Genomic DNA, 19,081 nt, shown 5'->3' on the forward strand with positions numbered 1-19,081 from the left:
CTACCCTACAACAAATATATTAAACAAAATGTAATCTACTTCGGTTCCACGTCTGGACTTATTAAACATAGGATTTCAACGCTTAAGCGCTCATTTAAAAGACCTTTCTTCAGAAACCAGACTGCTTTATCTAAATATATTTAGCGACCCAATGATACAAATATTCCCTTCAATTTAAAATGGGAAATAAACGGATCATATGAAGCATATATGCCGGGGGACAGATTCTGTGCACTTTGTAGATTTGAAGCCCTTAAGATTTTAAAATATAATAAAAATAAAACCATTTACTTGAATGTAAAACACGAAATTTTTTCGGGATGCATTCATAAACGTTCGTTTAAATTCGATAAATTAAAGCCACCATAAATCATAACATTTTCTTATTACTAATCTATCTCAAAATTTATAATATATAAATTAATAACTAATATTATTATAGCTTTTATTATTATTATTATTATTATTATTATTATTATTATTATTATTATCTTATCTAATATTTTTACCATTATTTTCTATTTTATTTTATTATCTATTTCACTTTAAATATATATTTACTATTTTTATTAATGTAAGTTCTATAAATATTATAATTGCTATTAAAATATTATTTTTATTTAATTACTACCAATAAGATTCATTGATTATATAAAAAGATTCAACTTATAATTAGTGGTTGTCTCCCTTTGAACAGTGAAATTCTTTATTTTTCTAGTTGAATATAATTATCTCCCTTTGTAATTCAAATATTTAAGACGATTTCAAATTTAGCGTTACTAACGATTTCAAACTGGTAATATAATTACATTGGCGTTTCCTTTGAAAGTCTGTATATAGCAACATTTTCAAACATTCATAATCTACATTTACCATCCAAATGAATGCTTTGACGATGATACGACTTTTACGTGTCTACAATATAATTTACACACCTCACTCTCTCTCTCTCGATCCATTCTCTAACACACACACACACACACACACACACATATATATATATATATATATATATATATAGATATATAAATACCCGTTCACATACACCTTTCACGATAAAGCTAGAACCCAGAATTAGATAGAATCGAGCAATTGAATCGACAACTCACAACGCCAGACCCAAAGTGGGTTTCCATGTACTGCATCTCACAGTGACGTGTTCCGACATAGACGCGAACCAAGGTCGTCGCACTCATGAACGACCTAATCATATGGGCCACGGCGCAGTCTATTGGTTATGCCCGATTTTATTAAATTCTTATTTTTTTATCCTGTTCTACATGCTACGATGTGACAAGCAACGCATCCTATACAACTAAGATAGTTACTGCTGGTATGCAGGCGGTCGATATCACATCTACAAACATTAACTGAAATTAGCCGACTCCCCAGACACGATTTTGGAAGAACCTATTTGTTGAGGGATGACCCGCTTTTTCTTCACATATTAGACATTAAGAGGAGATTATAAATAGATATATAAATACCCGTTCACATACACCTTTTACGATAAAGCTAGAACCCATAATTAGATAGAATCGAGCAATTGCATAAAAAATCGAGGTATAACCAATAGATTGCGCCGTGGCCCATATGGTTAGGTCGTTAGTATTGCACAATTCATGAGTGCGACGACCTGGGTTCGCGCCTGTCGGAGCACGTCTACTGATGAGATGCAGTACATCGAAACCTACTTTGGGTCTGGCGTTATCCGCTGTCGATTCAATTGCTCGATTATATCTAATTCTGGGTTCTAGCTTTATCGTGAAAGGTGTATGTGAACGGGTATTTATATATCTATTTATAATCTCCTCTTAATGTCTAATATATATATATATATATATATATATATATATATATATATATATATATATATATATATATATATTGTTGCCTACATAACCCCCCGAAGTTAAGCAACATTGTGGCTAGCCATTACCAGATGGGTGACCATTTTGGGAATGCTAGGCGTTGTATGTGTCGGAGACAATTTCTTAATCTGGTATCACGCTTGGTCGTTTTGGACCTGTCTTGGCATTAAAACCAATTGTTCCTGGACGAGAGTTTGGTAGATGCAACTCCCCCACACTTTAAACTAAGTCAAGCGCCAGTCACAGCAAAAATGAAAAGGAAGAGACACCAACTGTTTTTAAATACAGACAACTGTATTACCTCACCTATGGTAGACCATAGTCTACCATAGGTGAGGTAATATCACGTAAGGACAAATTGTCGAAAGAAATTATCGTATTAAAAAAATGCGCAGTTATTTATCGAATTTTTTCTTTTTTAGTATCGATTTTTTAAAAGAATTTCCTATTTAATTGTATATTAAAAATATTGTGCGCACTAAAAGAAAATTATTAATTTATTTTTCAAAGATGTGAAAATAGTGTTTTTCGTAAATATAATAATGAAAAGAAAATTTTGTACTTATCTGAAAGAATAATTATTATTAACATATTTTAACGAATTTCACACTTCAAAACACAATAGATGAAAAATTGAACACATTCGAAATTCGGATTTTCAACCTTAAAATCTGATATGTGCACAGTTGTTTTATCTGAAATCATAACCCTCCCCAAAATACAGTATATTTGGTTCAGTTTCGGCAGACTATTTTAAATATATTTGTAACCACAAATACAGAAGGGGGAGTGGCATATATATATATATATATATATATATATATATATATATATATATATATATATATATAAATGTTGTTTGTTTTGTTTTAGCGATATGTTTTGAATGAATTCAATTATTTACGAAAGCGGATTTTTACCTAAATGCGAGCTGGGAATAATTTCCCCTTTAACCAATTTGGTACCCCCACATGGGGGGGGCGGTATATATATTATTTTAAAAATGTAATTATCCACTGACACGTGTTACGTCGTCTACGACTCATCAGAATGGCTGAATATGTATGTATATATATATATATATATATATATATATATATATATATATATATCGATTATGAAAAAGTAAACCATAATAAAATTCATTCTTCACTTAATAATCGGAGAAAATTTCGTATTGATTCGATAATTGATTTTTTGTAGATTTTTAATGAGAGGCTCCGTCACAAATACTTACTTCCTCCTTCCGTTTTGGCCGTGCCTAATTTTATCACGGAAGAAAAAAGATCTTGATTTACAAACGGTGACAAGACCTTAAAACAAGGGCCACTTAAAGCATATAATGTTTGATGAATTTCAGAAATGTAACTGTATAATTGAAGCAACTAAAAATATTCAGTTCTGAGATGAAGAAGAGATGCTGAATAAAAAACGTAAAGAACATGTTTTTTATAATTAAACAATGTTGTTTCATATCTATGGCTAAAAAAGTGTATCGGACTTCCTGTGTTTTTATGTATTTTATATCCGCATTTGTTTATGGCTAGATTCCTCCAGTAGTACTAATCGAATTAAACGGCTTAAGCGTTAGCATAAAACTTGCCCTCTCCTTACCCTGGGAATTGATTTGGTTGTGCCTCTAGACAAAAAAAAAAAACAAAAAAAAAAAACAAAAAAAAAACAAACATGCAAAGAAACAAAGCAAAAAAATAAAAAGATTTTTTTTTTTTTTTTAGCAACAAACGATAAAACAAGATAGTCCCAGAAACGCGTGTGGCTGGCATTTAAATCAATTTAAAATGACCCCGGGGACATTTCTGTTGGTTATTCATTTATTTTAGGAGGTGATTCTTTCCTTGCTTGATCTTTGTAAAAACGAAAGTGCATAAAAAGAGGATATGTCTCTTAGCATTACACACACACACACATACACACACATACACACATGAAACGGTTATGTTAAAGCATGTGTGTCTATTTATTCGCCGTATTCGGCGATTTTATTTATCACTATATATATAGAAGTTTAACATTTTCAAGATGGTAGCCTATCGCGAGATTGAATAATAATAATTCAAAGATTTTAGTGAAGCGCGGGAAGAGATTGATTAGGCGATAATTTTGCAGGACACATTCTTTCACGTGAACTGACTTGCTTGTTAAGACAAAGAAGCGACGCTGCACAATAGTAAAATTTCTAATTTTAACAAAGGTTTAATTTTCTTTCATTTAATTTTTTTTTTAGTAAAGAGCAGAAAACCGTTCTAAATATTAAAACCAAAATTATAACAATTTTTATAGTTTGCATATTTATCTTTATCAATCATTTTTATCTATTTGCATATGCGTAACATCCGCCATTTTAATACTTTATTACTTTTTTCAATTATTAATATTAATAAATGATTTTTAATAATTTAACGACAAACAAAAGCGGTAATATATATATATATATATATATATATATATATATGAGTGTGTATGCGTGTGAGCAGATGAACACCGTAATATGAAGATAATTTGTATTTAGATAGAAAGCATTCATTCATTCCTAAATTTTGTTGCTTGCAGCGTCGATTCGGATAAATTGTACGAACATATCGTCTTTCGCAGAATACTTCATTATTCATGTTAAATATTAAAGCTTTCTGATTAAAATTCACAGATAAAATTCATATTAATAGCTTTCGGTTTATTTAATATCAAATGCGGTCATTTTGGTAAAAAGAGTATGAATCAAATTCTTTATATATTCAAATATTTATTTTTGATATTTTGATTGGTTGTTCTTAGAAGTACATATTAACTGTTTTCGGTTTATTTAATATTGAATTTGATTATTTTGGTAAAAAGATTAGTCTTCACATCCTTTACATATTGAAATATTTAATCATGATATTTTGATTGGTTGCTTTTATAAGTGCATATTAACTATTTTCGATTTATTTAATGTCGAATTCAGTCAGAAAAAATTATGCTTCAGATTCTTTATATATTCAAATAGTTTTTATGATTGGTTGTTTTCAGAAGTGGATATTAACCGTTTGCACTTTATTTAATGTCGAATCCGATCATGCTGGTAAAATTTTTCGTACTTAATGTGTTTTTATATCTTTAAATATATATTAATGGTGTTTATTTTTGTCATTTTGTATTAGGATATATCAACGATTTTAGGGTTAATTAGTACCGAATTTGATAATTTTGGTAATTTTTTTTATACACATGCGATAAAAAGAATGTCCGCACTTGTAATTTTTTTCAAAAACTGCAAATTTAAGCTAAATTTAATGTAACTGTTTAAACAAACCATACCTCATTCGATTGGCCTTTTATTCTTTTATAATTTTACCTGTTCATATTTGACTTTTAATTGAAATATTCTAGTGTTCACGCTAATTAAAAAAAATAACTTCAAATTGAAGAGGCTAAAACTGCACAATGGAAAATTGTAATTTAAATGTAATTTTAGGACATAAATGCAACACAAATACAACAGGAACACAATGAACTAGTTAATATTTAGTAGTATAGCCTTTCTGCAATTTGACAGCCTGCCATCTTTTAGCAATTATTTGAATTAGACTGCAGCAATACTCCAGGGAAAGGGCATCCCACTTTACTTTAGTTTTTGTCCAAAGTTTTTCCAAATTTGAAATTTTATCATTGCGTAGCTGTTTCTTAATGCAATGCCATACGTTTTCGATAGGATTGAGGTCTGGAGATTGTGCAGGCCAATCCAAACACGGAATATTATGCTTTTCCAGGAACCTCTTGACATTGCCAGCTGTGTAAATGGGAGCATTATCCTGCATGAAGATGAGATTATCATCCAAATTTCGACCAAAGTAGGGTAGAAAATGCTTAGTCAACATATTAATGTACTTGGTCGAATTAATTCGACCTTGCAAGCGAACTATAGGCCCTGGACCATTGGTACTAATAATGTCCCACACCAAAACTGAACCTCCATCACCTTGCAGCGTTGAAACTGAGCACCTAGGATTAAGTTCTTCGTTTTTCCTACGACGGACGTACTGTCTACCATCACTGCCTACCATCACTGTTTTCGTAGCTAAAAAGTACTTTTGACCAATATGAAAATTTATGATCTCCATTGCATCTGACGAAATCCGGACGGCGCTTTCTGTTCTTTACAGAAATCATTGGCTTGCGTACTACAACATACTCTCGCAATTTAAATTCCTTTAATCTGTTCTTCACAGTAGAAAGAGAGCACTTTTTAACAAGATTGCATTGTTGTTAGATTTGGGAAGCCGTTTCAAATCTGTTTGTTAGGCTGCGGATCTTGATAACATTGTCTTCCTTGTTAGAAGTAACTCTAGGACGACCAGATTTAGGGGCATCACGAACACTGCCGGTCTTTTGATGCTTTTGCACAGCCTTTCGTCCCGTTTTCTCATCACATTTCAATCTGCGACCGATTTCTCGATTGGATAAACAGAAAGGTGGAGATTAATGAACCCCTGATGATCACTAAGAAAAAGTCGTGGCATATGGACTAAATGTTACGTCGTATAACCTGGAACAGCAACAATCACGATTAGAGATGCTTTGTTGCCTGTTGGTTGATATTTAAAACTGATTTAGGGGCGATAATTTAAGCTGGTTTTAAGCATATTTGTTGCTGCGAACTTTCTTTTTGCCTCCTTAAAAATTAATGTGAACACTAGAATATTTCAATTAAAAGTCAAATATAGATAGGTAAAATTATAGAGGAATAAAAGCCGAATCAAATAAGGTATAGGTTGTTTAAACAGTTACATTAAATTTAGTTTAAATTTGCAGTTTCTGAAAAGAATTACAAGTGCGGACTTTCTTTTTGCCGGCAATGTACTTTAATATTTTTATATATTCAAATATTTATTCATAGTGTTGTGTTGAGCTATTTTTGTTAATGAAAATTGTGGTTTTCTTTTTTACCTTTACATGATTGATTTCAGCTAAGTGGAAAGAAAAACAATAACCCCAATGTTTGGTGCATTTTAGACCAGGAAACCGATATCTGCAAACAGCCTGATATGATAGAACCAAAATATTAGGAATAGGAATCTTTCCAAGAACTGTCACGATATATAACAATTGTATATTTCTCTATTTTTAAATACAGCTTCAGTCGAGACACTCTTTTGAACATATCTGATATTTTCTATGGAATTTATGCTTTTCATTTATTCATCTTTTTTTTTTTGCTATTCATTAATCTAGATAACGTTCAAATTGCACTCTCTAAGTGTGTCTTTTTACTTCTTGAAAACACTTTGAATGTTGAAGAAGATTAACGCCTCTTTTTCTTTTTGATCTTAAAAAATAAAGTCTGTCTTTATAATTACAGTATACACGTCTTGTCAAAAACCGAGTATATTCTTGAAGAAAATGTGTTTTCTTTATACTCCTATTCATGACACAGGGCTTCATTATTTATTCCGAATTTAGGTTCAAATTTGGTATTTGATCTCTTAGGCTATTTGATAGCATGCATGTCGCTTCCGCTTATTTTTACATTCACGGCTTGGTCAACATCATGAATTTTGGAATATAACTTTTTGTAATTTAATCTCTATATTCCTCTGTGATTACGTTGAGCTTCTTAAATAAGGATTGATATATATTATAAGAAAATATATTTCTAAATATATATATATATATATATATATATATATATATATATATATATATATATATATAATCTGCTCCATACGTTGAGCTGTGGGATATAGTTAATCCTTGAACATGTTTGAACTAGATGAAATAAAATTCTCACCAAAAAACATCGCTACTCCAAATCATAAGTCTTATATTATGGATTTGATTTAAGCTACAAATTCATTTATAAAAAGAGTCCGTTAGAAAGTTTTTCACTATCACCCTTTGAAGGAAGTTGTAGAAACACCTTTAAACTTACCACCAACACATGTGAATCCGCCGGAATATAACGGAACTTCCGATCTAATATGTGAAGATAGAACATACACCAACTTTTATAAATTAAAGTCTATGTAATGCCCACCTGTCATTGCAGCAACAGACAATTTTGAACACGATATGTTCAATTTAATTAAAAACTTAAAAATGAAAAAGAAATCGGAATTTATGAATCCAGCAATCAATAAAATAAATAAAACAGTAAAAATATACATAACAACCCCAACTTAATAGTATATTTTTGAAGAAAATGTATTTTTTATACTTCTATTCATGACACGGGGCTTCATTATTTATTCCGATTTTAGGATCAAATCTGGTATTTGATTTCTTAGGTTATTTGATAGCATGCATTTCGCGTCCGCTTATTTTGCATGTATTATATTTTCACATTCACGAGTTTCCACTTAACCATTTCTTATTTCTTTCATTATTTCTTTGACACTTTTTACATCGCATTGCAAATGACACATTTAGCTTCTTCTTTTTTTTTTTTTTTGCTTTATCAATCAAAATGTATATTTCCCGATTTTCTTCACCCTCACTATTATATTTCGATATTTTATTCTTATTACTGAGTTTTCGATGGTCGGTTTCTTGAGTGACAATTTTGAAAGCTTGACACATGTTTTGTCATTTGAACGCCTTCTCTGCCATCATTTTCGCTCAAGACGGTTAAATATTCAAGTTGATCGAATTTAATCCAGAAGTAAAGATAAAGTGAAAAAAAATGACACATTTACATTTTTATTTCATTCTGAAACTGAATATACGCCATAAAGAAAAATGTGAGTATATAACAATGATTTTTTTTTTACTGAGGTGTTGCATTAACTCTTCTCCAACGGGAGTTATAACGTTTTGTATGTCACATCAAAATAAATGTCGGTTTTATTATCAAATGCAAATCAAGAAATCATAAAAATGCTATTAAATCATGCACAATGTCGTCAACATTCACCTACAGCGATTCTCTGAGACTAAGGACACTCAATACAAAGTCTTTCCTCGAGTTTCTTGTCGTTCCTCCGTACTTACCGCATCGTGGTAGGTACATTTTCGCTTTGGACTCAAAGTCAACACAATAAAAACAAAAAACAGCAAAAAATCGATATCCTGAATTTGAAGATGGACCGTAATTTTAGGCTGTTGACATCCCCCCTTTCCTTGCTAGCATCAAGGAGAGAAAAGAAAAGTTAAGGTTGGCAGATTTTATTTTTAAAACTTTTTATTCAATTTTCACCCCAAACAAGGCACAGTGCCACTTTGAAGCAGGGGGCTACTATCAGGGCCTTAATTAGCAGGGTCATTATGAAGGGAGTTGAGTAGAAAGATGTTTGTTAACATTACACTTGAACTTTTGCATATCAGTGCAGTTGGGAAAGCAGAATCCCGGAAGGGAGTTTCAAAGACCCGCAGTTCTGGGGAAGAAACTATTGGAGTAAAAGGCTTTCTTGCACCTAAGGATCTCTACTGTAAAGGGATGAGACTTAGTAGCTTGTCGCGTTTGTCGTGGGTAGTTACGTTGGGGAGGTACAAGTGTTTGCAGTTCGTCAGAGCATTCACCATTAAAGTATTTGTAGAACAGGCAGAGGTATGCAACATCTCGTCGATGGGACAGAGGCTGAAGCCTAGATGACAGTTCAGGACCTATCAGGTTGGCGACTCTCTTTTGAACCCTGTCCAGGAGCGAGAGAAAAGCAGCAGATGTACCAGCCCAGATGTGACAACAGTACTCCATACATGGGCGAATGGTGACCTTATAGAGGTATAGGATACTGTCAGGCGTAAGTAGTTTTCTAGCACGGTAGAGGGAACTAAACTTCCTTGCAGCAGCGTTGGCAATGCTCTCAGTGTATCTATTCCAGTTCATATTCCCTGTAAACGTTAGGCCGAGGAGTTTAAAAGAAGTACTTTAAGGTCTTAGCTTCTTATTTAATTTATCATCGATTCTCAAAGCATTTCTTATCACATCTATTCGCGCCTAACTCAGTTCACGATTTTCGTGCCTATCTTATATGACGTCATTTCATAAGATTTATGATTCTACAATAGACAATAATCACAAAAGCCACTTACCTGATCTGTACTCTGACTTACATTTCATTTTTATGCATTTATACTTACCCTGCGAATTTAAATCGTCAAATATTTAAGAGTGGGCATATCTTTACGTATATTAATCAGTGCTTTAATTGGACTTCTATCTCTTTCATAGGTAACCCAAGAGCTTCATAGTTTTACTAGCTGGACACCAGTTGTTGCCCGGTTATACAATACGCTTATAATTTATGCAGATTGCATATGGATTATTATCGAATCAATACTCTATTTAATATTATATATTACAAAGAATAATTTACCCGGTAGATATTCAGTCGTGAAAAAATAACAATGATAATGTCAGCCATCAAATTCCGTCTGTGTTTGTTTACAATATCACGTCAGCTGATATTTGGGCTTGACGATGACTGCCCTGGACAAGACACTTCCGATTGATATTTAGTTTTAAAATATGCAACCAAAGAAATAATTTACGGCGATTTAAATGGTACCTCCTCTTTTATCGTAAATTGAACTCATTAATAAGAAAAAATTAAAATAAGATAATGAGGTGCACCCGTGCTTGTATTGGGGATCATCCGATCCGTAGTCGAATGTTCAATCATTGAGCTATATTTCCAGATGTCAATTTTTTTTTTTTTTTTTTTTTTACGAAGGAATGATTTGCTTAGATTTTCTTATCTGCCATGCCGGTGTAATGTAAACGTTCCACTGTAAAAATTCTTTTTATCTATAAGGATGAAAGATTATTTTTAGGATCGGATTTTTTCGTTTTCGATACTTATCGGATGAATTTCTGTACAAAGCATCTCTAAGAACACCGCTAGACATAAATTATCTTTGTATGAAATTTACAAAAGATAGGCTAACCGTTTCGGAACCTATGAGGAAAGAAACTCACACACACAAAGTAAATTTTATATAATAGTAGATACTTCAGATATAAATGTTCTCTATGAAACAATGAGAATAATTAAATATTTTATCATCTTATTCAAAAGAATATTTAACCGAGAATTAGTCTTTGTTAATGATTCCAATTGTTAGTATACCATTTTCTAGCTGACCCCTCGATAAAGCATCCATAATATAGCTTTGTATTTACTAATAGCCACTTATAGCATAATAACGATGTTGGTATGATATTACAATAAAAATATGTCTGATACTCCCATGTTATTTCTATAAAAATTTACGAGAAATGATCATTGATGCAGATCAAATGATTGTAAATGTCCTTAATTTACCGTCATAACTTAACCATTAACATATTTTAAAATACGTATGCTTTAATACCGGTATCACTTTGTGGAAATACATTCACAGTTTGCTTGAGAAAAAAAAACGCTATCTTGAAATGTCGAAACAGGTAAGTTCGGCTTTCACTCATAATTATAAGTGTTATGTTATTAGTCTACCGGAAAACACCGGAAACTATTAAAATGGTCGATTATTATGATAAAATTATAATAGACGGTTATTATTATCGTTGTAATATTTATAAAATATATGTGTTATCCTAGCAAAATAAATTGGCTATTTTCAAATCATTTAACATAGAATATACGGCACAATCATGTTGATATTTAACACAGAATATACGATAGAATCACGTTGACACATCAGTTCGTGGCCAGTACCAGATGGGTGACCATTTGGGAAGGCCAGGCGCTGTATGTACCGCGCTTAGTTGTAGAAATTTCCAGGTTGGTATCTGAGTGCGCGTTTAACTCACGGGGGTAGATACACCCCCGAATCAAGACGGAAAGCAACGAGAAACTACCGTCTTTATATCTCTTCTCGAGATTATCATAGCTCTACAATTTAGTTGTATTTATTTGCTTCCCCACCAATAGCTCTACAATTTAGAGAGCTGTGGTCGCCGACGCTATTACAATAGGAGGATCGCTGCATGCAGGCAACACATTTTCTAACATCTTTAAATATTTAGAGTCTGAGTCATATATTTAAAACAAGTCGCTTGCATTCTATTTAAGCTAACAAGTGTATTGCAACACATGTGCGCAACATTAATTAAAAAAAAACGAAACGATTACTTTGATAATGTGTTGAGCCATTTGATTAGTGTTAAATCTTGGTTGGAGAAACTTTACTTCGAGCTTTTTTCCCTTACAGTAGGTGGCATTGGAAAGAATACATATTAATATTTTTTACTCCTGTTTTCGATCGATCGCTGACTTTGATCTCTTTTACTACATATCTTTGTCTCTTAGACTCACGGGCTCTTTTTGGCAAAGCTCTTCATGTTCCAGGTTTTTCATCTCGAAATTTTACTTGTGGCGAATTTTATTATGGATTAATCAATCCCAAACTCTATCGCATTTTCTTTTCTTTTACGACTAGTCCGTCAATGAGAATCTCTGTTTAATTCATAAATGAATAAATTTTCTGCGGTGTTGCATTAACTCTTTGCCATTGGGAGTTCTAACGTTTTGTATGTCACATTAAAATTAATGTCGGTTTATTATCGAATGCAAATCAACAAATCATAACAGCAATTAAATCATACACAATGTCGTCAACATTCAACCACAGCCATTCTCTGAGACTAAGGGCACTCGCTTTTTTTTTTTACGGACTAAAATAGCTAGTAATTTTATACTATTCTTTTTTGTACTGCTTGAAGTAATTGAACTTATAACGAATGGAACTTCACAGTTATTTTTCATTCTCTCTCAGTCTTTTTCGCTCTCTCTCCTTCTCTCTTTGTCTCTCCCTCTCTCTCTCTCTCTCTCTCTCTCTATATATATATATATATATATATATAAATAAAGAGAAAGATAGAGTGAGAGAAAGAGAGAGAATGATTTTTATATGCTCTGTTATTATTTTTAAAATACATTAAACTTTTAAACAAAATGATTGGTATAGACAAAGAGTGAAATATAATAGAAAAAAAACAACATATTTTACCAAAACAACATCCCTCTCTCCCCCCTCTCTCTCTGTCTGTCTGTCTGTCTCTCTCTCTCTCTATATATATATATATATTCATCTGTGGAAATATGGATTTCTTCAATCATATTTCACCTTTCATTTATACTAATCATTGATTTTGTGAGCTCAACGCAATTACAAAGCATACAACAAACAAATTACCAAATTTTATGATGTTGACCATCTTACAATTTACTCTCTTAACTACGTTGACATTCCAAATTCTTGACAGCAACTGTTTCATAGCACAAAATCATTCATTTAATTATTATACCAATCACCCAATCTATTTTCCCTAAACTCCGCAGAAGAAATAGCAACTATCAATCCATTAAAAGAAAAGAAAATCTATTTGGGTATAATCACAAAATTCGAAAATTTGTAGAGAAGTTTATATTACATTTTATCTTTTATTGCGCCATTTTGAATTTTCAAGTAAAGTCACTAAAATTAAATATGGACATTTTAATTTTAGTGATCGTACTTGATAATTCAAGATGGAGTAATAAAAGATAAAATGAAAGGTAACTGCAACTTATTTTCCATATTTTCAGATTTTGTAATCATGTAATCATGCTCAAATAAATATTATATATATATACATATATATATATATGTGTGTGTGTGTGTGTGTGCGTTTATAAGTACATTATTTATATATATATATATATATATATATATATATATATATATATATATATATATATATATACTAGCAAAAGTATCCGTCGTTGACTGGGTTCAAAAACAGCCTACAGAAAATGAACTCTGATTTATGAAAATATGATAGGTTATGAAAAGGAAGTGTTATAAAGAGATAACTTCAAATTTGGGGGTATCAAAACCAAAGCAAAATATGATGAAAGTAAAAATAAAATAGATAAACCCCATAATATATTATACCATACCTGTTCACACCGAAACACTTATTACAATATTCTGTGGATCTATATTAAAAAAAACCTTGTTAAACTTTGTGACATATTTCCATTCTATGGAGGTCAGGTACGAACGAACACCCTATAATTTTATTATACTATATTTCTTCAAACTGAAACATAATTATCAAAGTATATTTACGCAGATAGATATGAAATGTCTTTATTAAAGTTTATGCCTATTTCCATTCTATGGAGGCCAGGCGCGAACGCAGTCCCCACAATTTTATTCTTCCATCCCTATTCAAGTTGAAACATACTTATCAAAGTATTATTATGCACATCTATATCAAAAAAACTTGTAAACATTTTTTTTTAATTTTTAAGTCTTTTATTTCCATACTTTGTGGACCAGGCTGGAACGCAGACCCCACAATTTTAATGAACCACCGTTCTGCCAGATCAAACATACCCATTGCTGTGTCTCGATACATCTTCTATCATTATATGTAATCAGTTTTTTTTAAATAGTCAACCATATAGGAGCCTATTCGTGACCAGACACACAGACACATACACACACAGACATTCAGCTTTATATTATAGATATATATAGATGAAAATCTATTTACACCTTGTAAATTAGAATTTAAAATAATTCATTATTTGACAAAACATACACGGTTAAACTTACTTATTTCATGTAGTTTCAAAAAATGGTTTTTAGTCTCAGTGGAAAGTAGTAAGCAAAACAATATGATTTTAAACCCTCACCATAAAATATCACCTGACTTATCACCGTATTTCAATTCAAATACACTATTTGTCCTGCCCGCTTCCACTTTAATTGCTGAACGACTCCTATTTGAAATGTATTTTTAAGTAAACACAAAATGCTATATTTCTTAAAGATATTTGGTACATTAATCTTATCAATATAACGAAATTCTTGACTTTATTTTCATAATTTTATTTCTAATTCAATATGTGGAGACGCGTGTGTGGATACCTAGGCGTTTTTGTGGATTTGTTTATCCACGTGTGTACGCATATGTAGATGTGTACATGTTTAGATAATTATTTGTATATGTATGTGCTTATATGTGCCTGCATATATGTAAACGATAATTTACGCGGCATTGAAACTTTGCGACATATAACATCTATTATTTTTTGGTCAGTCATTTTAATCTATCAGACTAGACAATCAAAATTTCCCCCTTTCTCTTTGACATCTTATGTTTAGCAACTAGTTTGAATTAGTTCTAAAAATAGAACGTCTGTCCCTTCCTTAAAATATTACCATTTCCTGCTTTTAGTGTTTAGCATAATTCATTTTAAATTTTGCGGTCGACGAAAGTGAACGAGTTTACTTTTTTTCTTTTTCACTTAAAACCTTTTTCTAGAGAAAAAAATCTTCTAATGCAATATTTAGATGCCATCTTCCCATCTGGAATCTTCATGTTTACCGATCAACCACTTGGATTATTAAAATTATTTTTGGAATATTTCACTTGCATTTCTACATCTAACTCTTTGATAACTAGCCCCTAACCCCTGTCCCATCGCCGCAATGTTGCATTCTTATGCCTGTTTTACAAGTATTTTAATGGAATGTGTTCCGATGAACTCATTGCACTTGGACCCCTTCGACTTACATATCCCGACAAACCCGCTTAGCAACAAAATCACACCCCTTCACTGTTGAAGATCCTAAATGCTAAAAGCTTTATACTTTAATAGTTTATTCCCTCGAACAGCTAGAGTTTGGAATTCCCTTCCCGCTATTTTCTTCGCTGAATGTAATAATATGCAGAACTTCAAATGTAACGTAAAGCACTATCTTGTTAATATTTCTTATGCATGGTCCCAATTAGTAGCCCTTACGCCAGAGTGACGATTTGTCTAGTTTGTGAGTAAAAACGACAAAAACAATATTTTATTAACATAATTTTCAACTTTTCTTTCATTTAAAAAATCCATTTAACCAATGAATTTCTGCATCATTATTGACTTTTATAGAAATATGCATTCTCTCATATTTTTTGTTTTCAATTCATGTTCTAACTAGCAACATTATATCTTACTTATAGATATTATTTTGCTAACTACTTTACTTTGAGGATAAATGCGATTTTTTGAAACTCCATGGAATCAGGAAAGTTTCAGGTTCTAAACTTGTATTCCTTGTTGAATATTGTTCTGAATTCTAATTTACAGAGTTTAATTTGAATTCCTTGGATTAATATATATTTCGATTATTAAGCTTTTTCATCCCTAGTACCAATATCTATACCAGTTAGAGTTTACAGAATTTCAGAATTATTCAGATTGTAAACTTGAGTTTTTTAAAAATCTCTCTCTCTTTCCCTATATATATATATATATATATATATATATATATATATATATATATATATATATATATATATATATATAGCCGACTTTTTAGTTGGTTATAACGGGCAAAAGTTATAACACGTTACTTTATGCCAAATTGACGGTTGTATATGATTTTAATTTGTGCTCATATTACCATTTGATACTAACTAATTAACTCGTAACTCTGCATCGAACGGATACCATAACACTTTGTTCGCTGCACTTTATAACAAATGTATATACAAATTTGAAAGCAGATCGCCTCAGTAGTTTACAAGAAAACTTTTCGAGTAAATGTGTTATTTTTGTAACAATTCCTAACAAATCCTAATCAAACCGTTCACTCTGCATTGAACGTATACTATAATACTTAGTTCGCTACACCTTATAATCTACAAATACACAAAGTTTCAGGCATATCAGCTCAGTAGTTCATGAAAAAAAGTGATACAAACAGACAAATAGACAGACTTAGGTATATATATATATATATATATATATATATATATATATATATAATAGTATATTTGGACGGCATTTTTCTCTTATGCCTGTTCCATTGGGTTTGTTTCTCTTGCGATCCTTTGTTTTTTATTTGGCGGGTCAATGTCCGAACCTTCTGTTTTAGTGTAAAAAGAAATTTGCCATAGTCGCGAAGGTTTTCAACTTCCATGAGTCGTCTTCATGTGAATGGTGAATTAAAAATTGCGTTTGATGAATTTATTGAAAAAGTCAACAAAAATCATTTAAAGTGCTCTCCCTCCTCATATTGAGCCTAAATGGTCGGTTTGTTTATACGAATGAGTATGGCTTCCATGATTGGGAGGCGCAGATTACACTTGGAGACGGCTAAAATGGCAGTGTTTTTGTGAATATGTTTCTAAATGCATTTTAAGGGTGTCACATGCTACGAGGTGTTGGTAGGTGGAGCTGTTAGGGGAAGAAAAGGGACATGTAAACCGGCGAGATATACTGGTTCTATTATTTATTCACCATTCGCCTGAAAACAACTCATTGAGGTCGAAAAAGTTCCCGACTACGGCAAATTTCTTTTTACACCCGAATAGACCGTTCGAACATTGGGCGGACAAATGGAAAACACCATATATATATATATATATATATATATATATATATATATATATATATATATATATTGGCTTAGGAGGGATGCTAGTCTAGCGGCACTGATGAGTTGTGATACAACGAAACAGGACTGTATGTTGATGACTACAAATATATTTTAAACCCCCCTCTTTGGGTAGAGCACTGTCGTAAATAATTTCACCCGCTACTTAATTGGCTGAAAAATGCGAAGCTCGTTGTTTGTTTGTTTACAAACAGGTGGTTTGAGCACTGTAAAAGTGGTGGCGGATGTCTATTTAAATAGAAATTCCACGGGGTATTTGCGGGCGTCGCTTCTGTGGTCGAGTGGAAGAACTGCGGACTGTCAACACGACGGTTGTAGGTTCAATCCTTGGCTTAGAAGAGATGCTAGTCTAGCGGCACTGATGAGTTGTGATACAACGAAACAGGACTGTATGTCGATGACTACATATATATATATATATATATATATATATATATATATATACATATGAGTGTGTGTGTGTATATATATGCATATATATATATGCGTGTGTGTGTAAATTTACTGATAAAGCTAATTCTGTTAAGTTGTTATATAAGGTAATTTTCCTCTGTGGTAATTTATTATTTACGATTCTAGATGTGCCATTTGAAGGGTTGTCAGTATGACTGGCTGTATAATTATAAAAGGTGTAATAGTTTATCTGTTTGCTTTCTATGATAAATGTCTTTTGAAATCAGATAACTGCTGGAGAGAAATCTGTGATTAGCAGAAGTGCTTTCTTTAGATGGGTTTTCTCACCTCTCATATTCCATTGAATTAGATGTGATTTATGTTTTGCAAAATTTTAGTTGATAAGTGTTCATTATTATTATTATTATTATTATTATTATTATTATTATTATTATTATTAATATTATTATTATTATTGTTATTATTATCATTACAGAATTTTTCTTATCAACGCCCATTACTTCTAGGCGAGTCTTGTTTCAGTTTGTTTCTGATTGCCCTTTATTTCTATTTCTTCTTGTTTTTGTCTTTGCTCTTCATCTTTTTGGTTAGTTGTGTTATATCTGAATATAATTTACACTTCTTCATTTGGCAGGATTTCTAAACCTTGTGAATATACTTATCTGTTTATAAATCGTAAGACGTGCTATTCTTGAAATAAGATAAGGGCCACATTTCGTTGCTTTACAGTATTAGCGCCACATGAATTGAACAGAGACTCATTAGCCAATCGTAAGATAGCAGAAAATGCTATAGAGTTTGTGCTTGGTTAATCTTGTTATTATTCATAAAGTATTCGATGAGTACTGTTTCTTGTTTTATCGTTGGTTTTACTGATGTGATTTGCTTCTTGCACTTAAACGATGCCCAACACACAGCTCAACTGAGTCATACCAACAACTTGTGTTGTCCTTATTGTAGTTCGACAACGAATTCGATCAAAGGGGTACACACGTACATCTAATAAATAAAAATAATATAAAAAGAAAAAAAAACTGTCGTAGGCCCTTTAAAACTTTTGTGGACTCCTGGGATCCGGATGGACTCTGATTGTAACTCTCTGTTCTATATTCTGAAAGGAAGTGCTCACTGGAAAATCTTTGACTGTTTTCCTCCGTTGTATATCAACTGTTTCTGGATCATGTAATGCCAAATTCAGACAATTATAAAATATAATAGTAGAAAATAAAATAACTAATAACTATGTATACGGCACAATCACATTGGCACACTGGTTCTCGTCAGATCACCAAAGTTTAACAACGTCGAGCCTGGCCAGTACCAGATAGGTGACCATTTTGGAAGGCAATGCTCCGTATGTACTGCGAGGTCAATACACCAGGTTTGTAAACTGGCGCAATTTATCCTTCTCTCGAAGG

The sequence above is a fragment of the Euprymna scolopes genome, chromosome 20 (genome assembly GCF_053919585.1).
Source record: "Euprymna scolopes isolate OS-2025 chromosome 20, ASM5391958v1, whole genome shotgun sequence".
Classification (NCBI taxonomy): Eukaryota; Metazoa; Mollusca; class Cephalopoda; order Sepiida; family Sepiolidae; genus Euprymna; species Euprymna scolopes.